Below are 26201 nucleotides of genomic sequence, written 5' to 3'. Positions count from 1 at the left end.
CCCATGACCTGCACGGGTTTTCTCCGGGTGCTCCGGTTTCCTCCCACAGGTTTGGTGGCTAATCGGGTTCGGTAAAATTGTAATTTGTCCCCAGTGTGTGTAGGATGACATTAATGTGCGGGGATCACTGGTCGGCACGGACTCAGTGGGTGGAAGGGTCTGTTTCTGTGATGTGTCTCTAAACTAAACTAAACTAAACAATACTGTAACCAACAGCCCGAGAAAACAATCCAATTGCCCAACCAGTCATTGCTGCAAGTGGCAGGGTTTAATTCTACCTCGTTAATTTGCATTGTAATTGTTCTCCACTGCTGGATACATTGCCAGATTTTCATGAGAATAGACACAATGCAAGTAGCTTTTTCATCTAAATAATAAAAATATGTTTAGTTTGGTCATCAAAATAGTGTTTTTTTCATATTTCATAGAGAGTTTGCAAGGTTAGAGATAGTTACTAAATGACAGATCTGGGCGGAGAAATGGCAGATGAAGTTTAATCCGAGCAAGTGTGGGGTGTTGCACTTTGGGAGGTCGAATGTAAAGGGACAGTTAATAGCAAGGATCTTGGCAGCATTGATGTCAGAGGGACCTTGGGGTACAACTTCATAGCTTCCTGAAAGTTGCATCATAGGTAGATAGAGCGATAAAGAAAGCATGTGATGTGTTCACCTGCATTGGTCGGGGCATTGCTTATAAGAGCAAGGAAGTTTTGCAGGTTTGTAGAATTTGCTTCAGCTACAATAGGAGTATTGTGTTCAGTTCGAGTCACAACTGAACAGTCCTCCCATCAGCAAGAAAGCGATGCTGACCTCCCATCTACCTCACTGGAGACCTTTGTACTATATTTCCTTGGACTTTATCAGACCTCAATGTTATCCCCTTTATCCTTTATCTGTGCACTGTGGACATCTTGATTGTATTGATGTATAGTCTTTCATTTGACTGTATAGCACGCGAACAAAAGCTTTTCACTCTACCTCAGTACTCATGTCAATAATAAACTAAATTAAACCATCACAGAAATGATGTGGAGGCTTTGGAGCGGGTGCAGAAGAGGTTTATCAAAATACTGCCTGGATTAGTGGGTATTAGGTAGAATGAGAGATTGGACAAACTTGGATTGTTTTCATTGGCGCTTCAAAGTCTGCGGGAAGGCCTGATAACATCCAGAAAAGTCCGGAGAAGGTGCCAGCCAAGTGCAGGGGGAAGAAAGAATGGGACAAGTCTTTGATTATGTTGGCTGCTTTCCCAAGGCAGCATGAAGGAGTAAATGGTGGGAGGTCTGGATTTCCACTCTCTCATTATTCAGGTGCCTTTGCAGCACCAGAAAAAGGGAAGGGTGCTATATGTGCTATTTCTTCTATCTCTGTCACTTCATAAGATGCATATTCACTGGAATTTAGAAGGATGAGAGGGGATTTTATGGAAACATATAAAATTCTTAAGCGATTGGACAGGCTAGTTGCAGGAAAAATGTTCCTGATGTTGGGGGGGTCCAGAACTAGGGGTCACAGTTTAAGAATAAGGGGTAGGCCATTTAGGACTGAGATGAGGAAAAACTTTTTCACCCAGAGAGTTGTGAATCTGTGGAATTCTCTGCCACAGAAGGCAGTGGAGTCCAATTCACTGGATGTTTTCAAGAGAGAGTTAGGTATAGCTCTTAGGGCTAATGGAATCAAGGGCGGCACGGTGGCACAGCGGTAGAGTTGCTGCTTTACAGCGAATGCAGCGCCGGAGACTCAGGTTCGATCCTGACTACGGGTGCTGTACTGTAAGGAGTTTGTACATTCTCCCCGTGACCTGCGTGGGTTTTCTCCGAGATCTTCGGTTTCCTCCCACACTCCAAAGACGTACAGGTATGTAGGTTAATTGGCTGGGTAAATGTAAAAAAAATTGTCCCTAGTGTGTGTAGGATAGTGTTAATAGTGTTAGTGTGCGGGGATCGCTGGTCGGCGCGGACTTGGTGGGCCGAAAAGGCCTGTTTCCACGCTGTATATATATGATATGATATGATATGATATGATATGATATGATATGATATGATATGATATGGGGAAAAGGTAGGAACGGGGTACTGATTTTGGATGGTCAGCCATGATCCTATTGAATGGCGGTGCTGGCTTGTCGGGCTGGCTGAATGGCCTACTCCTGCACCTATTTTCAATGTTTCTATGTTTCCGTTTGTGTCAAAAGTAAAATGAAATTGCTGTGTGAAATCTCCTGCTCGTTATTTTGATAATGAAAAACTGATAAGGCTTTTACGAGGTAAGAGCATTTACCTTTGTGAAAAAGATGAGATGAGTCAGATAGGATCTAATTTGAAAATTTCCAACAGTAACTTTATATATTTTACCCCCATCAGATCAGGATGAAAGTATTAGGTCGATGTAACGTAGATTTTATCTGAGAGGCCAAGACATATATGACAGGTAGGCTGTGAAACTGCCTGTTGTCTCCAGATAATCCACCATAAAAATGTCATCACTGCTGATAAAGGATGTCAGAGACTAAACTAATCTGTGCTAGGGCAACACGCAAGCTCCATAATTATCAGAAATAATTAGCTTTTCAATCAGGTATATTCACCTTGAAAAGAAATTAGAACTTCAGAGAACTCGAGATTAAGATACAAACTTTCACAATCATGTGTTGGGGGTTTTTGTGAATATTGTGCCATTCCAAATGTTGTACCATCAGGTAAAGTGAAATTATTATCATAAGAACAGGCAACAACAAGTCCACAGTTGTGTAAAAGAAAAGTATTATAGATGCTAACAATGTAAAATAAAGACAGGCTAATAATCTTTCATTAGAACTGCTATCTACACAGTGGCGCGGCTGGTAGAGTTGTTGCCTCACAACGCCAAAGACCCGGGATCAATCCTAACCTCAGGTGCTCGTTGTGTGGAGTTTGCACGTTCTCCCTGTGACCGCATGGGTTTCTTCTGGGTGCTCCAGCTACCCCCCAGTTCCAAAGACTTGTAGTTTTGTAGATTAATTTGCCTCTGTGAATTGCTCCTAGTGTGAATGGGGTGGTCGATGGTCAGTACAGACTCAGTAGGCTGAACGGCCTGTTCCAATGTTGTATCTCTAAACTAAAATCTCTGTTTCTCCCTCCACAGATACTGCCTGTCCTATGGAGTAGTTCCAGTGTTTGATACGGAACTGTATACAAAGTAGAATGATAGTCATGGTGATGCACAGCACAGAAACGGGCCCTTCAGCCCATCATGTCCATGTCAATCCTTTTACCCATCTCCACTCAACCTATTTTCTTCATAAGGATCATATCCTTCTATGTTTTTTCCCATTTAACCGCCCTTCTAAATGTCTCTTAAACCGTAGTCATTGTATCTGATTCGACCATCTCCTCCAGAAGTGAGTTCCAGATATTAATTATTCACTGTCGGAAAGAAATATTTTCCCCTTTAATCTCCTTTAAAATTATTCCTTCTCGCCTTAAACCTTCTTGGCTTTTTTTTATATACCTATACCATTGGAAAAATATGATTTTTCTTCCTGTTTTACTGTTTTACTGAAGTAGCTTTGAAGTGCCATCTCTTGAAATGTGGGTAACGCAAAAAATAATTTGCACATTGCTATGAAATAAATAGGAAGCTCCTCTTCGGTAGAAACAAGGATGCTGGGTTACACAGGAAGGGACAAAGTGTTGGAGTAGCTCAGCAGTTCAGGCAGCATCTCAGCCAGAAAACATGGAGCTTTCTTTCCTCCCCTTTACAAATGGCGGCAGTGTGCCGCAGCGCCTTAGACCCGGGTTCGATCCCAAATACGGGTGTTGTCTCTAGAGAGTTTGTACATTCTCCCTGTGACCATGGGTTTTCTCCAGATGCTCCTGTTTCCTACCACACCCCAAAGCCATATAGGTTTGTAGTTAATTAACCTTAGTAACAATCGCACCTTGTCCCTAGTGTGTAGGATAGACAATAGACAATAAACAATAGGTGCAGGAGTAGGCCATTCAGCCCTTCGAGCCAGCACCGCCATTCAATGCGATCATGGCTGATCACTCTCAATCAGTACCCCGTTCCTGCCTTCTCCCCATACCCCCTCACTCCGCTATTCTTAAGAGCTCTATCCAGCTCTCTCTTGAAAGCATCCAACGAACTGGCCTCCACTGCCTTCTGAGGCAGAGAATTCCACACCTTCACAACTCTCTGACTGAAAAAGTTCTTCCTCATCTCCGTTCTAAATGGCCTACCCCTTATTCTTAAACTGTGGCCCCTTGTTCTGGACTCCCCCAACATTGGGAACATGTTTCCTGCCTCTAATGTGTGCTAGTGTACGGGCTGGCGCAGACTTGGTGGGCCGAAGGGCGTATTTTCCAGCTGTATCTCTAAAGTCTAGAATCTAAAGGGTCCCGATCCTAAACGTCGCTTATCCATGTTCTCCTAGGATTATAGATGCAAAGAACTGCAGATGCTAGTTTATACCAAAGATAGACACGTAGTGCTGGAGTAACTCAGTGGGCCAAGCAGCATCTCTGCAGAAAAGGGATAGGTGCTACAGAGATGCTGCCTGATCTGTTGTGTTACTAGAGCACTTTGTGTCTATCTCCTGAGATGACGCCTGACCAGCTGAGCTACTCCAACACTCCGTGTCTTCTTCTTGTTGTACGTTGAGCAAAAGACTAGGGACCTTAACCTTACCTCAAATAATGCTGTGGAATAGTTTACATCCACCAGAGAGAAGCTGAAGTTGTGGTTTAAGTCCTGCAGCCCTCTTCCAAATGTCAGTACCCCTTCAGTACCATACTTTACCAGCAGAGGGTTACTGGTGCAGGGTTTGACCACCATTTTGGAACAGCACCTGTGTAAATGGGATGCAATATTTTATATTCAATTGAATAGATCTAACTAGACCAAGTGGACCCGTTGGGCCCAAACCTCTCCTGCATTGGTGCAGCACCCTCTCCTCCACCTTCCACTCCCATCTCCTCCCTCCCCTTCACCCGCCCCCCCTTCCCCCCTCCCCTTCCCCCTTCCTGCCTCCCCTCCATATACTATGCTTTAGTATATAGATGTAACTTTGTTTTCCTGTTTAGGTGCAGTGCAGTTGCGCAAGTGGGCAGTGCATTGGGTTAAGGATAATCAAAAAGTGCCAGGAAGGGAGAGTGTACTTAAAAATAGAATGTAGATAAGAAAAAAATGGCACAAAGTGCTGGGGTAATTCAGCGTGTCAGGCAGCGTCCCTGGAGAACATGGATAGGTGACGTTCCGGGTCAGGACCCATCTTCATGACAAAAAGAAAGCCAATAATAATTTTTTTTTAAAAAGACAAATAGAGGCAATTGGCTAAAAAAAAATGATGGGGTGTCTAAAAATATTAAAATGACAAATCTAGAGATGCTGCATAGAAATAAATATGCAAAGCATGTGAGATAATTTAGAGGAATTAACAGTGCAGATAGATGTAAACAAGTGGAATATAATTGCTATTACAGAGACCAATTAATAATCCAAAACAAATCAACAATAATTCTGTGAAGCATGAATTCTTGGATGTGTAGCAGATGTTTTTCCGAAAACAGGAACACGTAACAGATTGGGTTTTCATAAGTTTATAAATTCATAAGTTATAGGAGCAGAATTAGGTCATTTGGCCCATTAAATCCACTCCACCATTCAGTCATGGCTGATCGATCTTTCCCTCTCACCCCCATTTTCCTGCCATCTTTCCATAACCCCTGACACCCTCACTAATCAAGAATCTGTCAATCTCCACCTTAAAAATATCCATTGACTTGGCCTCCACAGCCGTCTGTGGGAATGAATTCCACAGATTCACCACCCTCTGTCTAAAGAAATTTGTCCTCATCTCCTTTCTAAAGGTGTGTCCTTATAAACTGAGGCTGTGGCCTCTGGTCCGAGACTCTCCCACTTGTGGAAACATCCCCTCCACATCCACTCTACCCAGGCCTTTTGTGTGGTGCAGTAAAATAACAATCTTATTGTGTGGGGTGTTTTGGGAATATATATTTTGTCATTAACATGAGAAATTGTCATTCCTATGTTGTTTATAAACATAGGAAAAGAACCAGGAAGAGATAAGAGATCAGGAGAGAAGGAATGGGTAACGTTTCGGGTTGAAAGGTATCTTCAACTACTCTTTAGTTTAATCCAGCATCTGCAGTTCCATCATACACAGTACATGTATAGCAGTATTACACAGGGACAGTGTACAGAGTCGCCATTTTGGTGCCATTTTCAAGTCCCAGTTTGTAAGTGCAGGGTACTTGATCTGACCATGAAAGCCCGTTGTCCTGTTGGTGTCGTAGGGTTGGTCTGGCCAAGCATGGCTGTGGTGTCCTGTTTCTGCGCTGTATCTCTGAAGTCTAAATTGTAAAGTAAAGTCTAAAGATGCCTGTCCATTCCCTCTATAGATGCGGCCAGATCTTTGTATTTTGCAAAGGAAAGTGGTTTTGATCCTGAGGGGCCATGACAAGGTTTATGTTGAGACGCCCCCAGTCATGAGAGACTCTCCAATGAGGCAATATAATTACAAGTTCAGGGGGTGGTCACTTAAAACAGAGTGGTATAGGAATTTCAACTCATTGAGGGCGGGGAATCTTTAAATTCATACCAGTGCATTGTGGAGGCCGTAATATTGGATGTATTTAATTGAATTGATTGAAAGATACAGCAGGAAAACAGGCCCTTCAACCCACCGAATAAAAGCCGACCATCGATCAACCTTTCACACCAATTCTATGTTATCCCACTTTCGCCTACACACTAGGAGCAATTTACAGAGGCCAATTAACCTTCAACCTGCACGACTTTGGGATGTAGGGGGGAAACCCACACGGTCACAGGGAGAAGATTCAAACTCCACATAGACAGCACCCCAGATCAGGATCAAACCTGGATTTCTGGTGCTGCGAAATAGCAGCTCTACCAGCTGCGCCACTGTACCGCCCCCTAATAAGTAGATATATTATCTTTGAATTTTTGAAAGATTGGCTTTTAGATAGGCACGTGGTTATCCAGGGAATGGAGGGAAATAGATCATGTGCAGTCAGAGGAGAGCAGTTTAACGTAGCGACAAGACGAGGACATTGTGGGATGAAGGGCCATTCCTGTGCTGTACTGTTCTATGATCTATCAGATGTTCGAAAGTCATAAACCAAAGTGAAAGAAAATGCTAATACTGCAAGCTTGACACTGTTTCACTCAGAGGTGGATATATGGAATGAGCTGCCAGAGGAGGTAGTTGAGGCAGGGACTATGAAATTTAAAGACACTTGGACAGGTACATGGATAGGAAAGGATGAGAGGGATATGGGCCCAAACGCAGGCAAATAGGCCTAGCTTAGATGGGGCATGATGGTTAGCATGGACAATCTGGGCTGAAGGGCCTGTTTTCATGCTGTCTGACTATGACTATGACTTATTGCCAGCTTGAAATATCATTGGTGAAAGAAAATCATTAACAACAATTTTATATTTAGGCTTTGGAGTTTTTATTGGTTAATACCAAATATATAAAAGCCTAAAGATTTCTTAGAAAATGCCGGAATACTGTATATAATTATCAACATTATTTCTTGCATGGATTGTTTAGCTTAGTTTAGAGATACAGTGCAGACACACCCCTTCGGCCCATCAAGTCCGCACTGACCAGCGATCCCTGCACCTGAACACTACCCTACGCACACTAGGGACAATTTTGCATTTATACTTTTATACCAGGCCAATTAACCTACAAACCTGTATGTCTTTGGAGTGAGGGAGGAAACCAGAGATTTCAGAGAAAACTCACGCAGGTCACGGGGAGAATGTACAAACTCCGTATAGACTGCACCCGTGGTCAGGATCGAACCCAGCTCTCTGGTGCTGCAAGGCAGCAACTCTACCGCTGTGCCACTGTGCCGCCTGATTGCTTTGAAATATTCCTTTAAAGTCAATGGGGTTTATTTGGGCGACAAGGAAGGATGGTGTCACCACAAAGCTCGCTTAACGCTGTTTCCAGAGTTTGCTTTTCGCCCATTTATTTTCCAGTCAAATAGACATCCTTGATTTCAACATTTTGCTATTCAAAGATTATGCAATATTTGGCACAATTCTATCCACAATTTTCTCTATTGGAGCTGCCCTTTATGGTAACTTGGATGTAATTTATCTTTTTCTTTCCTTATGATTCCGTTTGGTGTGTGCTTTGTTGATTTTTATTGGTGTTTGGTAAAATTGAGAATTAAAAATACCTTGCTCAAGCACATCCTTGAACTTTCCATTTCTATAAATGGCAACCAAATTAGAATTAGTTATAATAATAATTACAGAGCAACTCAGATGTTCCCTTAATTACGTCTTCAATGCAAAGGTCATTTTAGTTATTATTTAAGATTTTCTTCTCTATCAGCAGACAAGGTTTTATTAATCCAACCTGTTTCACTACTGCCACGTCACTGAACATCACAATCCCGCAACGAACAGCAAGTAGAGGCGCTGCCTCACAGCGCCAGAGACACAGATTTGATCCCAACCTCGGGTGCTGTCTGTGTGGAGTTTGCACGTTCTCCCACGTCCAACAGACACGCAGATTTGTAGGATAATTGACCTCTGTAAAGATAACATTGTTCTTAGTGTGTAGAGCATGGATGAGAAAGTGAGATAACATATGTCCTCTGATTCTTGAAGGAACCCAACCAAGGCGCCCATCTACGCTAAGCTCATTTCTTTGCTATTGACCCACATTCCTCTAAACCTTTCCTATCCGTGTATCTATCCAAATGTCTTTTTAATGTTGCGATAGTATCTGCTTCAACTGGCAATTCATTCATCGACCCACCGCCATCTGTGTGTAAAAGTTGCACCTCAGGTTCCTATTAAATCTTTCCACTGTCGCCTTAAACCTATGACCTCTGGTTCTTGATTCCTCTGTTGATTCCTGTTGTTTTGTTTAGTTTAGTTCAGTTTAGTTTAGTTTAGAGATATAGCGCGGAAATTGGCCCTTCGGCTCACCAAGTCCACACCGATCCACGCACACTAGGGACAAATTACAATTACACCAAGCTAACCTACTGATATATACTTGTACGTCTTTGAAGTGTGGGAGGAAGCCGGTGATCCTGGAGAAAACCCGCGCAGGTCACAGGGAGAACGTACAAACTCTGTACAGTCAGGATGGAATCCGGGTCTCTGGCGCTGTAAAGCAGCAACTCTACCGCTGCGCCACCGTGTCGGCATTACTATCGTAGGCAACGCCCGTAAAGGCAATGAAATATACTGAAGGTGGTTTTTTAAATTAAGACTTCAAAAAAAGACAAGCATTTGCTTGCCTTTCAGGAATACCCTAGATCTTTTAAAATTCCTGGCAGAAATGTCACTGCAGTTGTAATATTTTGATAGAAATCAGGTAATGTGCAGGAGCATTTTGACAATGAACAGGCTGTTCCTTTCAATGACATTGGTTAGTCAATGGTTAAGACGACTGCCATCCTCTACCTGCCTCAGAAGTGTCTCGACGCAAAACGTCTCCTGTCCATGTTCTCCAGGGATGCTGCCTGACCTGCTGAGTTAATCCAGCATTTTGTGTCTTTCATTGGTAAATCAGCATCTGCAGTTCCTTGCTTCCACCCACCCCTTCTCATTTAGTTCAACATCTGTAAAAAAAGCCCCTCCAATAATACAACGGTGAAGTGTCAGATTGTCTTGCCCGCTCAGGTCTAGGTAAGGAGCTTATTTGTTCAGCACACTGTCCCACAGGTACGAAGCCTACCTCTTGGCCAAGGCTGATCATTAAATGAGGATAGTGTAGCAGTTAATGCTGGTCTGTCATAACTCCAGGGACCCAGGTTTGATCCTGACCTCAGGTGCTGCCAGTCTGGACATTGCATATTCTCTAGCAACGATATGGAGTTCCATTTGGAGCTCTAGATTCCACATTCCTCTGGATTCCTTTGGACCCCATATCCGAGGAATGATGTGCTGGCGTTGGATGAGGTTGACAAGGAAGATCCCGGGGATGATTAGGTTATGGGTCTGGGCCTTTACTCGCTGGAGTTCAGACGGATGAGGGGGGATCTCATTGAAACTTAGAAACAAATCTCATGGGCCTAACAAGATATACCCATAGACACTGTGGGAAGCTAGAGGGGAAATTGTAGATGGCCTGGCTGAGATTTATGTGTCATCATTAAATACAGGTGAGGTGCCAGAAGACAGGAGGGTGGCAAATGTTGTGTCTCTATTCAAGAAAGACTGCAGGGAAAAGGCTGGGAACTATAGGTTTGTAGGTTGATTGGCTTTGGAAAAATTGTAAATTGTCCCGAAGGTTTTAGGATCGTGCTAGTGTATGGGGTGATCGCTGGTCAGCGCGTACTCAGTGGGTAGTTGGGACTGTTTCTGTGCTGCATCTCTAAACTATAGACCAGTGAGCTTAACATATGTGGTCGGAAAGTTACTAGAGAGTATTCTGAGGGATAAGATATGCATGCATTTAGATGACAAGGGCTGATATGGGATAGTTAACACGATTATGTACATGGGGGATCGTGTCTCACAAATCTTAATGAGTTTTTTTGAAAATGTGACCAAAAAGGTTGATAAGGCAAAGCTGTAGATGTTGTGTATATGGATTTCAGCAAAACATTCAACAAGGTTCCATGTGGTAGGTTGATCTGGAAGGTTAGATCGCATGGGATCCAAGGAGAGATAGCTGAATGGATAGAAAACTGGCTTCATGGAAGGAAGCAGAGGTGATGCTGAAAGGTTGTTTTTTGGACCAGAGGTCTATGATTAATGGTGTGCTTCAGGGTTCGGTGCTGGTGCTTGGATGGGAATGTACATGGCATGATTAGTAAGTTTGCAGATGACACTAAAGTGAGTGGTATTGCAGATAGCGAAGCTGGTTGTATAAAATTGCAGCAGGATCTTAATTGATTGAACAGGTGCGCTGAAGAATGGTTAATGGAGTTTAATACAGAAAAGTATGAGATGTTGCATTTCGAAAGTCAAACCAAGGCAGGACCTACAGAGTGAATGTCAGGGCTCTGGGGAGTGTTGTGGAGCAGTGGCATCTAGGAGTACAGGTATATGGTTCCTTGGTGCCACAAGTAGATAGGGTATTCAAGAAGGCATTTGGTACATTGGCTTTAATCAGTATTGAGTATAGGAGTTGGGAGGTCATGTTACAGTTGTACAAGATATCGGTGAGGCCACGTTTAGTGTACCATGTTCAGATTTGCTCACCCTGTTGAAGGAAAGATGTTGTAAGCTGGAATGGGTGCAGAGAAGATTTCCTTGGATGTTGCCAGGACTCGAGGACCTAAGCTATAGGAAGAGCTTGAGCAGGCTAGGACTTTATTCCTTCGAATACAGGAGGGTGATCTCATAGGGGTGTACAAGATCATGAGAAAAATATACAGGGTAAATACACAGAGTCTTTTACGTAGAGTAGGAGAATCAAGAACCAGAGGACATAGGTTTCATCACCTCCTGAGTTCCAATGGAATTGGTGAGATGCCAAGCTGTGCAATGCCTTTAGCAACCTGCAGGTGGAGCATTGAAGCAAGGGAGGTGGTTCAGGTCAGAAGGCTCAGACCAGTCCTGGATTGGCTTCCTCTTTGTGTCCCTGGTCAGACTCCTGGTCAGATCCTCCAACATTGTGCTGATGTTATCCTCTGACCAAAACTGACTGTCATCGATAAGACTAGAAGGCTAGCACAGGGGGTGTGGAAGCTGAACTTCAAACTGTTGACCTCAGAAACATAATTGACCAATTGTGACGTTTAGTTTAAGAAAATAACTGCAGATGCTGGTACAAATCGAAGGTATTTATTCACAAAATGCTGGAGTAACTCAGCAGGTCAGGCAGCATCTCAGGAGAGAAGGAATGGGTGACGTTTCGGGTCGAGACCCTTCTTCAGACTGTTTAGTTTAGTTTAGTTTAGTTTAGTTTATTGTCATATGTACCGAGGTAGTGAAAAGCTTTTGATCCGTACTATCCAGGCAGTGAAAAGACAATACGTGATTACAATCGAGCCATCCACAGTGTACAGATACAGGATAAAAAGAATAACATTTAGTGCAGGATAAAGTCCAGTAAAAGTTAGTCTGAGAGCAATGAGGTAGACAGTAGCTCAGGACCCCTCTCTAGTTGGTGATGCGATGATTACGTTGCCTGATAACAGCTGGGAAGAAACTGTCCCTGAATCTGGAGGTGTGCGTTTCCACACTTCTGTACCTCTTGCCACATGGGAGAGGGGCGAAGAGGATGTGACTGGGGTGAGATTGGTCCTTGATTATGCTGGTGGCCTTGCTGAGGCAGCGCAAAGTTAAATGGAGTCAACGGAATGGAGATTGGTTTGTGTGATGGTCTGGGCTGCGTCCACAATCCTTCGCAATTTCTTACGGGCTTACACAAGTTGAAGAAATGTACAGGCCCTCTTTGGTTCCCTGAAGTAATCAAAGCGAACAGCAAGAGGTTCTTCCCCCTCAAAGTGAGAGAGTCAGAGGGAGTGGCATTAATATGCACAATCTGCTCCTGCTGCGGTCAATGGGAATGAACGAGGAGGGGGAGTTCCAAGAGGTAAAGACCGTCAAATCTTCTTCCATAGGCTCCCCTCACATTGTCACCCTACATATCCACTCACAGAACATAGAACAACACAGGAGCAGCTCCTTCAGACCAAAATGTCTGTGCCACACATAATGCCAAGATAAACTAATCCCGTCTTCCTTCACATGATCCATATCACTCCAATCTCTCTATATCCACATGTCTACGAGTCTCAAGTCCAAAGAAGGGTCTCAACCCGAAACGTCACCTATTCCCTTTCTACGGAGATGCTGCCTGAGACACTGAGTTACTCCAGCATTTTGTGCCTAAGTAAAAGCTTTTTCATGCCACTGGTGGCTTCACCACCACGCCAGGCAGTGCATTCCAGGTTCCCACCACCCTTTGTGTAAAAAAAGCTTGCCCCTCATGTCTCCTTTAAACTTTGCTTGTCTTGCACTCCCTCAATCTTGTTCCATTGCCACCATGCTCCTTATCAACACATGGCTTAAACCTTCTTCCAGGCACTCCCACATTCCCCACATACCCCCCTTCTCCCACACACCCCCACGTTCCCCACATACCCCCTTCTCCCACACCCCCCCACATACCCCCCTTCTCCCACACACCCCCACGTTCCCCACATACCCCCTTCTCCCACACACCCCCACATACCCCCCTTCTCCCACACACCCCCACGTTCCCCACATACCCCCTTGTCCCACACACCCCCTTCTCCCACACACCCCCACATTCCCCACATACCCTCCTTCTCCCACACACCCCCACATTTCCCACATACCCCCCTTCTCCCACACACCCCCACATTCCCCACATACCCCCCTTCTCCCACACACCCCCACATACCCCCCTTCTCCCACACACCCCCACGTTCCCCACATACCCCCTTTTCCCACACACCCCCACATACCCCCCCTTCTCCCACACACCCCCACGTTCCCCACATACCCCCTTGTCCCACACACCCCCTTCTCCCACACACCCCCACATTTCCCACATACCCCCCTTCTCCCACACACCCCCACATTCCCCACATACCCCCCTTCTCCCACACACCACCTCCACCCCCACATACCTACTCCCTGAATCACCATCTATCGCTAATTAACTCACTATCTACACACTGCCCGAATCTTTTTCTGTACACCCCCCCCCCCCCCCCCAAGAGTCCCCACTCCGTGTATTCACTCAGCTTATAAATTATTTTGATGCGATCGAGTCTGATGTTCATTCACTCTTATCATCTTCTGGATTCCCCCAGCTCTCCAACGCTACAGATGTTCCTGAGCTATTGGAAAATACTTTTCTCAAGGTGATAGAATCTCATTGATTTGGAATAACTCTACAATCACTGCACTCGTAATACTCAGCTGTAAAACATGAAGGGAAATGTAGTTTCAAAAAATCTTTTGATTCTCTGCAGTGCAAGAGCAGACTATTGTGGACGCAGCCCAGACCATCACCACAAACCAGCCTCCATCTACACTTCACGCTGCCTCGGCAAGGCCACCAGCATAATCAAGGACCAGTCTCACCCCGAACACTCCCTCTTCTCCCCTCTCCCATCAGGGAAGAGGTACAGAAGTGTGAAAACGCACACCTCCAGATTCAGGGACAGTTTTCCCCAGCCGTTTTCAGGCTACTGAACGGTCCTCTCACCAGCTATAGTGCGGTCCTGACCTCCCATCTACCTCGTTGGCGACCTTTGAATTATCTTTAATCAGACTTTATTGGAGTTCAATGTTATATCTTTGCACTAAATGTCCCCTTTATCCTTTATCTGTGCACTGTGGGCACCTTGATTGTATTAATGTAGAGTATTTTCTTTGACTGGATAGCATGCAAGCAAAAGCTTTTCACTGTACCTTGGTGCACGGGACAATAATGAACTACACTAAACTAAACTAAACTTTATGAGGTTCGTTAATCTCCCGCTTCAGGTTTGCACAATGCACATACTTAAAAGTCACTTTCAAGCTGCTGAACAAATTGGGAGACCTGACATCCTCTGCGTGCTTTCTTGAGTCTGATGCAAAAGATTGTAAGTATTATTTTTCATTACTGCCGCAGAGCAAAGTGAGGAAGTGTTATGCCAGTATGTATCTCAACTGTAAGCTTGCCCATTCTTCTGCCACCCTGTCAGATAGTCACACAAATCTCTGAATAACAAACAATAAAGTCACACTATCCCCAAAATGCCGATCTTCAAACGCTGAGCAGTTCATCAATTGAACCAAATGCATCATATTAATTTGCATTGTCTGCAACTGCTTATTGTAGCCATTGTGCGCAAAATATAAATGACGAGGACAATGTGGGACACAATATTATGTTGAGGTTAAAAGCTCCCTCTGTCTGACTGGGCAGATTACAAATACAGAACCACACAAACCTATCTCCCTCTTGCAGATGAGTGAGCTTATAAACAGCGAGGCGATTTCTTGTTTCATTTCCCAACTTCTCTTTCCCATTCTTTGTTGTCTTTTTAATTCCCGTAGGATAATTCTTCCTCCAAGATTTTCACTGCTATGGCTCCCCAGCTACTAATTCAATTTATTCCTTCTTGTGCGATAAAAAATTGCAGCCTGCCTAACTCTTACAGCCTGAGAATGAACTGAAATAAAATCAGCTCCCATCTTATCTCCCTCTATTTAACAGGACCCGACCCCTGCCAAAAAAAACCTCCTCCAAACTAAACAATTCATTTTGCATCAGTTGATTCCTATTCTTTGCCGCATCCCTTTCTGATTGAAAGATGCCCTTCGGCCCATTGAGTCCATGCCGACCATTGATCACCCTCCTCACGCAAGTTCTTCTGTTTCTTTTTTTTTAAAGATACAGCACGGAAACAGGCCCTTCGGCCCACCAAGTCTGTGCTGACCAGTGATACCCGTACACTGTCCTGCACTGTCCTAGTAGCACTATCCTGCACACTAGGGACAATTTACAATTTTGCCAATGTCAATTAACCTACGTTCTCTGTTATCCCACTTTCTCATCCACTCCCCAAACATTAGAGGCAAATTTACAGAGGTCAATTAACCTACAAATCCACACGCCTCTTGGATGTGGGAGTTTAGTCTAGAGATACAGCATGGAAAGAGGCCCTTTGGCCCACCAAGTCCGCAGCGACCAGTGATTACCCCTACACTAGTTCTATCCTACACACGAGGGACAATTTACAGAAGCCAATTAACCTACAAACCTGCATCTCTTTGAAATGTGGGAGGGAACCAGAGCTCCCGGAGAAAATCCACGCGGTCACAGGTAGAACATGCAAACTCCGTGCAGATAAACACCTATAGGCAGGATCGAACCCCGGTCTCTGGCGCCGTGAGGCAGCAACTCTACCGCTGCGCCATCGTGCCGCCCTCAAATTATTATCTTGATCTTCCCAATGTGCAACGCACCAAGGCAAGGACTTGCCGCGTTCTCATTGCATCCTCAAGGTAATCGAAAGGGCACCACAACCTATTTTTGCGGTTTCGTTATTTGCAGCGGAGGGGAGTAATGAACCATTGTGACAGCTTTGCAGTAGGAACGGTAAATGTGGTAACTGGTTTGGACTCGGCAAAGGCCTGTAAAAAACAAAACCCAAGTAAATAAATTGCACATGTGTGCTCTTGGAAGTGCTTTCCTTCAGATGAGATATTAATCCCAGCTCCATCTGTCCGGGCACATCAAGAGAATTCATGGCACTGTTTCGAAGGAGAGCAGGACAGTTCTCTCACATATTTCTCTCAGCCAGTAACCAAGCACATCTTTGGGTCTCGACCCGAAACGTCACCCATTCCTTCTCTCCCGAGATGCTGCCCGACCTGCTGAGTTACTCCAGCATTTTGTGAATAAATTGATTTGTACCAGCATCTGCAGTTATTTTCTTATACATCTTTCAATCATTGTTCTTTATCTCTCCACATCACTGTCTATATCTCTCGTTTCCCTTATCCCTAACCAGTCTGACGAAGGGTTTTGCCCCAAAACGTCACCCATTCCTCCTGTCCCGCTGAGTTACTTCAGCTTTTTGTGTCTACCAAGGCAGTTGTGCTGGCCATTTCTCCGATGACTATTTGCATGGGGAAATTGGCTAACTCCTGTACATTACAATAACTCATCAGATATCAGGGCATTGTTGGCAAACCTCTTCCTTGGGATATCTGGACTTGTGCAAATTGCGGCACTCATACAAGTCTCTCAGCTATTTGTTTCTTTAATGTATTAAATGGAAATAATATACAATTAAGACCAGCTCCAGAGACAGCCAAAGCCTATGCTTTCAGAGTCTTTCTTTCAGAGCAGCACGGTGGCACAGCAAGTAGAGCCACTGCCTCACAGCGCCAGAGGCCCGGGTTCAATCCTGACCTCGGGTGTTGTCAGTGTGGAGTTTGCACGTTTCCCTATGAGCTGTGTGGGTTTCCTCTGGGTGTCACTGAGTCATGGAGTAATGCAGCATGGAAACAGACCCTTTAGCCCACTTTGACCATGCTGACCAAATCGACATACTGGGCTAGTCTCAACTGCTGCATTTGGCCCATATCCTTCTAAACACTTCCTATCCATATAACCATCTAAGTCTCCAGTCTCCTCCCATATCCTATCCTGGTTGGTAGGTTAATTGGCTACTATAAATTGGCCCCTAGTGAGTAGCAAGTGGTTAGTCTGAAGGGAAGTTGTTGATAATGCGGGGAGAATTTTAAAAAGTGCTAGATTAGTGTAAATGGGTGGTTGATGATCAGTGTGGACTAAATGGGCTGAAGGGACTGATTCCATGCTGTGTCTATCTATGACCCTATTACTCTTTTCCAGCTTTGAGAGAGAACATGCAGACAAAGGACTTAAGAGCTTTAAGCTCAACAATGGCAGCGGTGCTCAGAGGGTTGTGATAGTGTTTTACCGGCAAGGTGTTGTTGCTGAAGTTTATGTTGGACATTGTCATAAGCTGGCCACAGATAGGTAAGAGAGAGGGAGAGTTAAAGTGGGGTGGCACAGTGGCACGGCGGTAGAATTGGCACATCAGAGACACAGGTTCGATCCTGACTACGGGTGCTGTCTGTATGGAGTTTGTACGTTCTCCCCGTCACCAAGTGGGTTTTCCCAGGGTGCTCCAGTTTCCACCCACATTCCAAAGATGTGCAGGTTTGTTTGTTAATTGGCTTCGGTAAAAAGATTGTAAATAGTGCAGAGGATAGTGCTAGTGTATGGGGATCGCTGATCGATGCAGACTCAGTGGGCCAAAGGGCCTGTTTCCGCGTTGTATCTCTAAACTAAACTAAAGTGGCAGATGACCACAAGGTCAGCGTTAGTCTTATGGGTTAGAAACAGGCGTTGATCCAATTTGGGTTTTGCTTCCCCAATGTGGTGGAGACTACATTCGTAAGGTCATAAATGATAAAAGCAGAATTAGGCCATTCGGCCCATCAAATCAACTCCGCCATTCAATCATGGCTGATCCAAGCCTTTCACTATTCGAGAATTGTGAGAATCTAATGCAATAAACTAGACTGAAAGGAATGCAAGTGAATCACTGCTTCATCGAGACAGGCTGGGGCGTCAGGATGGTGAAAACGGAAGGTGTATCTCCTCCAATGACATGGGAAAACAGAAGAAAGGAGTAAAAAGGAAGGGTCCAAACCCAACTGTGACGAAATATGAGCCCCATATCTGAAGAAGGATGTGCTGTACCTGGAGAGGGTCCAGAGGAGGTTTACAAGAATGATCCCAGGAATGAGTAGGTCATCTTATGATGAGCGTTTGACAGCACTGGGCCTGTACTCGCTGGAGTTTAGAAGGTTGAGGGGGGAACCTCATTGAAACTTATAGAATAATAAAAGGCATAGAAAGAGTGGATGTGGAGAGGATGTTTCCACTGGTGGGAGAGTCTAGGACCAGAGGTCATAGCCTCAGAATTAAAGGGCGCTCTTTTAGGAAGGAGGTGAGGAGGAACTTCTTTAGTCAGAGGGTAGTTAATCTGTGGAACTCATTGCCACAGAGGGCTGGGGATGCCATGTCTGTGGATATATTTAAGGGAGAAAACCTGCCCTTTAAACTTTGTCCCTCTCACCTTAAAGCCTTGCCCTTTAGTATTTGATATTTCCATCCTGGGGTAAAGGGTTCTGACTGTCTACCCTATATATGCCTCTCATAATTCTGTGTACTTCTCTCAGGCCTCCCCTCAGCACCCGGAGTTCTCTTGCTTTTATATCTGGTTTGTCTTGCAATACCCAAAATGGTGCACATGTGGGATGAAATGAAGGCTGTGCTTTTGTGTTTTGTGCTACTACTTTTAAAAGCATTTATCTTCATAAGGCCTTGTGTTCTTGCACTGCCAATTATGTGTGAAACATAGAAACATAGAAAATAGGTGCAGGAGTAGGTCATTCAGCCCTGCGAGCCAGCATCGCCATTCAGTATGATCATGGCTGATCATCCAAAATCAGTAGCTTTTTCCCCATATCCCTTGCCTTTATATCGTGTGGCCTATGCTTTGGCCAACTGAGTGAACGAACACAAGGCAATGTAATTTTCTCTCCCGCTCCATTTAAAAGCTGGCAATTGGCATTCATTCATGCTCACTTGATAGAAATGGCTACTGGGTGCAGGGAGCTTGTCAGTTCCTCTGCAGTCCATCTGTTCGACCCTTGGCACAAGTGCTGGTTGAACAAGCATTCCTATTAAAGGACTAATAATATGCCTCAGCAGTAACTGTGCATTCTCCCTGGTGCTTCTATATCTTTCCAACATAACTCTTCACAGTATGCTGCAGAAATCTGATTTCTGGATTAGTTCAACAGAACCTCTCTGCTTTTCAAACCATTTCCTCAGGAATTGAAGCCGGTTCACCTGTTTGCATATTGTGCGGATTTATAAACCGTTGCTGACATTAAGTGGTATCTGACAAATAATCCACTTCCCTACAGATCTAGTGCTGATAAGTGGAGCGAGATGAGTACTATCTTATGAGGATACTGGTGGCGCAGCTGGTGGCGCAGGTAGCGCAGCTGGTGGAGCTGCTGCCTCACAGCACCTGAGAGCCGGTTTTGATCCTAACCTCGGGTGCTGCCTGCATGGAGTTTGCACCTTCTTCCTGTGGCCGCGTGGGTTTCCACCTGCTGCATCGGTTTCCGCCCACATTCCAAAGACGTGGGGGTTTGTAGGTTAATTGGCCTTGGTCAATTGTCCCAAGTGCATAGGGAGTGATGGCAAAAGTGGTCTAACATAGAACTAGTGTGAATGCATGATGGATGGTCGGTGTGGACCCGATGGCTGAAGGACCCGTTTCCATACTGTATTGCCAAACAATGGTTAGCATGGACATGATGGGCAAAAGGGTGTATTTATGTTCTGTATGACTCTACAACATTTTTATGCAACAACATTCACGACATCACAAATGGGTGGCACAGTATCACGGCGGTAGAGTTGCTGCCTTAGAGTGCTACAAACCCGGGTTCGATTCTGACCATGGGTGCCATCTGTATGGAGTTTGTACGCTCTCACCGTGGCCAGTGTGGGTTTTCTTTGGGTGCTCCGGTTTCCTCCCACATCCCAAAGACATGTAGGTTTGTAGGTTAACCCAACCCTTAACCCTAACCCTTTGCCACCAACCCCAGTGAACTTCAACATTCCTGGTGAATGGTCAGAAAGCATTCTGTCGTCTGTGACATTTCCACAGGCAAGTCATCGAGTCATTGAGTCATTGAGTCATAGACCTTTACAGCATGAAAACAGAGTCTCCGGCCCAACTTGCCCGCACTGAGCAGGATGCCCCATCCACACTAGTCCCACCAGCCTATGTTTTGTCCATATCTCTCTATAAAAACATTTTCTACTATATACCTATCCAAATGGCTTTTAAATTCCATTTATACCTCACGCTGCCTCGGCAAGGCCAGCAGCATAATCAAGAATCAGTCACACCCTGGCCACTCCCTCTTCTCCTCTCTCCCATCAGGCAAAAGGTATAGATATGTGAAAATGCACATCTCCAGATACAGGGACAGTTTCTTGCCAGCTGTTGTCAGGCAACTGAATCAACCATACGACAACCAGAGCAGTGCTGAACTACTGTCTACCTCTTTGATGTCCCTCGGACTATCCTTGACCGGACATTGCTGGCTTTACCTTGCACTAAACGTTATTCCCTTACCATGTATCTATAAATGGAAATCATAAATCAAATCCATAAATGGATTGATTGCAATCATGTATTGTCTTTCTGCTGACTGGTTAGCATGTAACAAAAAGCTTTTCACTGTGCCTCGGTACATGTGACAATAAACTAAACTGAAACTGAGCTGAAACTGAAACTGAAATGCCAAAGTACCTGCCTCAACTACCTCATCTGACAGCCCACATATCCATATACCTGTGTGAAGGCATACACCCACCACATGAAAGACCTGAAGCCATTTGTGAAGAATTTCCTCTGGTCCACACTTCTCATTAAATTGGCAACTTAGCTACCCGAGAAAATCCTCACCAACAGATTCACAATATTTCCATGTGTTTGAAACCAGTGGTTTTCTTCACTCCCCTCACTAAAGAGGCATAGGAGCAGAATTATGTGATTCTGCTCCGCCATTCAATCGTGGCTGGTCTATTTTTCCCTTTCAACCCCATTCCCCTGCCTTCTCCCCATAACCACTGACACCCGTACTATTCAGGAATTTATCAACCTCCGCTTTAAAAATACCCAATGATAGGCCTCCACAGCCGCCTGCGGCAATGAATTCCACGGATTAACCACCCTCTGGCTAAAGAAATTCCTCCTCACCCAGTGGAAGAAGGAACAAGAATCTTGAAGTTAAAAAGTAACTATATTGATAGGAAGCGCCCGAGATGTGTGACAGGCCCAGCAAAGCAAGAGGACAAGTTAGCATTTCGAGTGCACCTTTGACATGGAAAGGAGTGAGGAGGTGTAATTAGGAGAGAAAGTGAGTGAGTGACACCAGACGAATAACGTGGCAACCTGCTCCACACAAACAGATGGTTGTATGTGTACTTTAGGAGTATTAACTTGTCACTCAGAGTTGCCAGACTGCAAGGGTGCAATCAAAAGTGTAAATGCATTATTTACACAGAAGCTGTTTCTACGAGGCTCCAGGCTTCCTGTTAATTTCTGATTGTGTGGCCAACCCTTAGCTGCCTTGGCTTTTGACGATCCCCCACAACAAGACGTCGTTAACACTGAGTCACACTTTAAAATCAGCTAAAGAAAGACACAAAGTGCTGGAGTAACTCGGCGGGTCAGGCAGCATCTCCAACATGGATAGGTGACGTTTTGGGGCAGGACACTGCTTCAGGCGTCTGACCTGCTGAGTTACCCCATCACTTTGTGTCTATATTTGGTTATTTACCAGCATCTGCAGTCTTTTGTTTCTACTTTAAAATCAGCTATTCTGTTCGACACAGGGGGAAGCTACAGAGGTCCTTTATTTATCAGATAAATTGCTGGAAGTATTCATCAGGGGGCTGAGGAGTTATGTGAGGAGTTATGTGTTCACGGTAGAACACACAACATAGACCAGTGCAGCTCAGGAACAGGCCCTTCGGCCCACAATGTCTGTGCCAAACATGATGTCACCTTAAACTAATCTCCTCTGCCTGCACGTGATCCATAACCCTCCATTCCACACACTAGGGGCAATCTTACAGAGGCCAATTTACCGGCAAACACGCATGTCTTTGGGTCATGGGAGGAAACCAGAGCACCCGCAGAAAACCCACATGGTTACGGGGAGAATGTGCAAACTCCGCGCAGACAGCTCCTGAGGTCAGGATCATACCTGAGTCTCTGGTGCTGTGAAGCAGAAGCTCCACCAGCTGCACTACTGTGCCACTCTCAAGTCCTTCAGATATATTGCAAACAACAGAGGTCCCTGCACAGATCACTGTGGAACTCCACTGGCAAGAGACCTCCAGCCAGAATAGTATCCTCAACCTCTATCTTCTATGAGTAAGCCAGGTCCAAATGTAAAATAATAAACTCGCCCTGAATCTCATGCACCTTAATCTTCTGGATCAATTTATTATGGGAGACATTATCAAATGCGTTACTAAAATCCATATGGATAGAATCCATTGCACTACCCTCATCAATCACCTTCAGCACCTCCTCAAAATATTTAATCACGTTGTAAAACAATATTTCCCACAGGCAAAGCCATGGCGACTATGCTCCCTAATTAGCCCATTGCTAAATGCAAATAAATCCTACCCTGAAGACTCCTCTCCTATAGCTTGTCTCCCCAGATGTGAGGTTTACCATCCTATAATTTCTGGGATTTTGTCTATTTCTCTTCTTGAACAAAAGAACAACTTTAGCTACTCTCCGGTCCTCCAGGACATTACCTGTGCCTTGAGAAGATACAAAGATAGTCATAGAGTCTTACAGCGTGGAAACAGGCCCTTCAGCCCAACTTGCCCACACCGATCAACAAGCCCCACCTACACTAGTCCAACCTGCCTGCGTTTGGTCCACATCCCTCTAAACCTACCCTATCCACGTACCTGTCTAAATGTTTCTTAAACGTTGCGATAGTACCTGCCTCAATTACTTCCTCCGGCAGCTCGTTCCATACACCCATCACCCTGAGTAAAAAAGTTACCCCTCAGGTTCCCATTAAATCTTTCCTGCCTCACCTTAAACCAATGTCCTCTGGTTCTCGATTCCCCTATTCTGGGCAAAAGACTCTGAGTTTACCCGATCTATTCTTTTCATGACTTGGTACATCTCTATAAGATCCCCCCTCATCCTTCTGTGTTCCAAGGAATAAAGCCCTAGCCTGCTATAGCTCCCTTTTCCATCGTCCCTCGAGTCCTAGCAACATCCTAGTACTGTAAATCTCTGAAGCCTTTGAAGCTTGACAACATCTTTCCTGTAACATGGTGACCAAAACTCAACACAATACTCTAAATGTAGCCTCACCATCGTCTCATATAACTGCAACATGACCTTCCAACTTCTTAGCTTCGTCAAGATCACTGCAATCTCCTCTTTGGCAACAGTCAATAAAAGCCCCTGCAAATTCCTCGCCTGTTAGAGACAGGTAATAAATACTGGCCATGTTAATGCCCAGATCCTGGGAAATAAATGTGAAATTAAATACGTACACAAAACGTGACTCGAATTTTAACATTATCTTTCATTCATTCCTCTACGAAAGGAAATAGTTAAGGCTAAAAGATTCAATAGGACAGATAAATATTAGCACGTCAATCCGATTATCCTTCAGCTGTCTGTTGACAGCACAATACAGCTTTTGCCCTACAAGCAAATTGTCCTCATAAATTTCCCTCAATTTTTTTAGAATGCTTGCTGACAGAGAGAAAGAGTGAGTCAGAGTTTAATGCTCTAACATCCAGTGTACCATTTAACGTCTGCTTATTGCTGTGAGCCAGTGTATTCACCTTGCATCCTGATGATTGTTAAGTGGTTTGACTTTGCAATGTAAGATCACTTATAACATTGCTTAATGATAAATATATTGGCACAAGTTTAGGACTGGCAGACTTTAACTCAGGATGTTACATCAATATTTATTACCTGCCAAAAAAAAACCAAATAAATTCCCCTCACTTTAGATTTTGCAGGTCTAATATAATTTAGAGATATAGCATGTAAACAGGACTTTCGGCCCAAAAAATCCATGCCGACCATTGATCATCCGTTTGCACAAGTTATCCCACTACACGGCAGTGGCAATTTACAGAGGCCAATTCACCTTCAAACCCGCACGTCTTTAGGGTGTGGGAGGAAACCGGAGCATCAGGGAAAACCCATGCGGTCACAGGAAGAATGTTCAAACACCAAACAGGCAGCACCCGAGGTCAGGATCGAACCCGGGTCCTTGGCGCTGTAAGGAAGCTGCTTTACCTACTGGACCGCTGCGCTGCCCAGATGTTTCAAAGATACGCAACTGGCAGTTTGCCTTCCACACAACCAGCGTGATGTGATTGATGCCAGTCCAACCTTATCCTGAAAATGAACCAACTGTTCTAGATTTTGTCTTACAGCACAGATAGAGGCCATTCAGCCCATTAGTTCATGATAACAATAGTTAAAAAACCCTCCCTCATTTGGCCAAAAATACATCCAAACCTTTCCAATCCATGTACCTATTCAAATGTTCTTTTAAATGTCTTAATTGTACCTGCCCCCTATCACTTCCTACGGCAGCTTGTTCCATATACGCACCATACTCTGTGTGAAAGAATTGCCCCTTTTGAGCAGAGGATGTTTCCACTGGTGGGACAGTCCAGGACCAGAGGCCATAGCCTTAGAATAAAAGGATGTGCCTTTAGAAAGGAAATGATGAGGAATTTCTTTAATCAGAGAATGGTGGATCTATGGAATTCATTGCCACAGGCGGCTGTGGAATCCGTCATTGGGTATTTTTAAGGTGGAGATTGTCAGATTCTTGATTAGTAAGGGTGTCAAAGGTTATCGGGAGAAGGCAGGAGAATGGGGTTGAGAGGGAAAGATAGATCAGGTATGATTGAATGGCGGAGTAGACTTGATGGCCTAATTCTGTTCCTAGAACTTATGAACTCAGGTTCCTTTTAATTCTTTCCACTCTCACTTTAATCCTATGTTCTCTAGTGGTAGGCCTGCCCTGGGTAAAAGACTATGGCTATTCACCTTATGAATGGTTCTCATGATTTTATAAATCTCTTTTAGGTCACTCCTTAGCTGCCTACACTTGGGAAAATAGACACAACCTACCCAGCCGCTGATTATAACTGAAACATTACAGATCCAGTAACATCCTCATAAGTTTTTTTGGTACCCTTTTCAGTTTAAGAACATCCTTCACTGTATGCAGTACTCTAAATGTAGTCTTAGAAAGTCTTGTATATCTGTAACAACATATTGAATGACAACCATTTCAACACATACTTCATCACACTGTTTCACCTTTCATGGAACTATCTACCTGAACCCAGGGCCGTCTTAACGCATGGGCCTGATGGGCACTTGCCCGGGGCCCCACGAGCATAGGGGCCCCATGCTGATCTGTGTATGTTAAGTGACTTGCAATAAATAAATACTACTTTAAAAATGTAGGTTCAATAAGTGCTTTTTTCGCAACATTTTCGGTCACTAAGTGCTTCTCACAGCGATCTGTAAGTGCTTTTCGCAACAATGTAGCACCCTAAGTCCATCGCTAAGTGCTTTTCGGTAAGTGCTTTTCGCCGGCACTTCGCTGGTAGGGAAAGTGGGGTGGGGGAGAGTAACGGTGGGGGCCCCAGTACACTGCTTTGCCCGGGGGCCCATAATGCTGTAAAAACGGCCCTGCCTGAACCGCCTAGGTCTCTCTGTTCTTCCAAACTCTCCAGCTCCCTATCATTTACTGTCTAAGGCTTCCCCTAGCCTGTCTTACCAAAATGCAACACCTTGCATTTATCTAAATTAAATTCCATCTGCCGTTCCTTGGACAATTGAACCAGTTGGATCAAAATCCCATTGTAACCTTCTTCATTATCCCTGATACCACTGAGTGCCTTATGCAATCTGACTCTCTTGAACTTTTACCAGTGTAGAATGGAGAGCAGGTAGACACAAAATGCTGGACTAACTCAGCGGATCAGGCAGCATCTCTGGAGAGAAAGAATGGGTGACGCCGAAATGTCACCCATTCCTTCTCTCCAGAGATGCTGCCTGA

The sequence above is a fragment of the Rhinoraja longicauda genome, chromosome 2 (genome assembly GCF_053455715.1).
Source record: "Rhinoraja longicauda isolate Sanriku21f chromosome 2, sRhiLon1.1, whole genome shotgun sequence".
Lineage (NCBI taxonomy): Eukaryota > Metazoa > Chordata > Chondrichthyes > Rajiformes > Arhynchobatidae > Rhinoraja > Rhinoraja longicauda.
The sequence above is the reverse complement of the archived record's forward strand: the minus strand, read 5'-3'. Positions refer to the sequence as shown.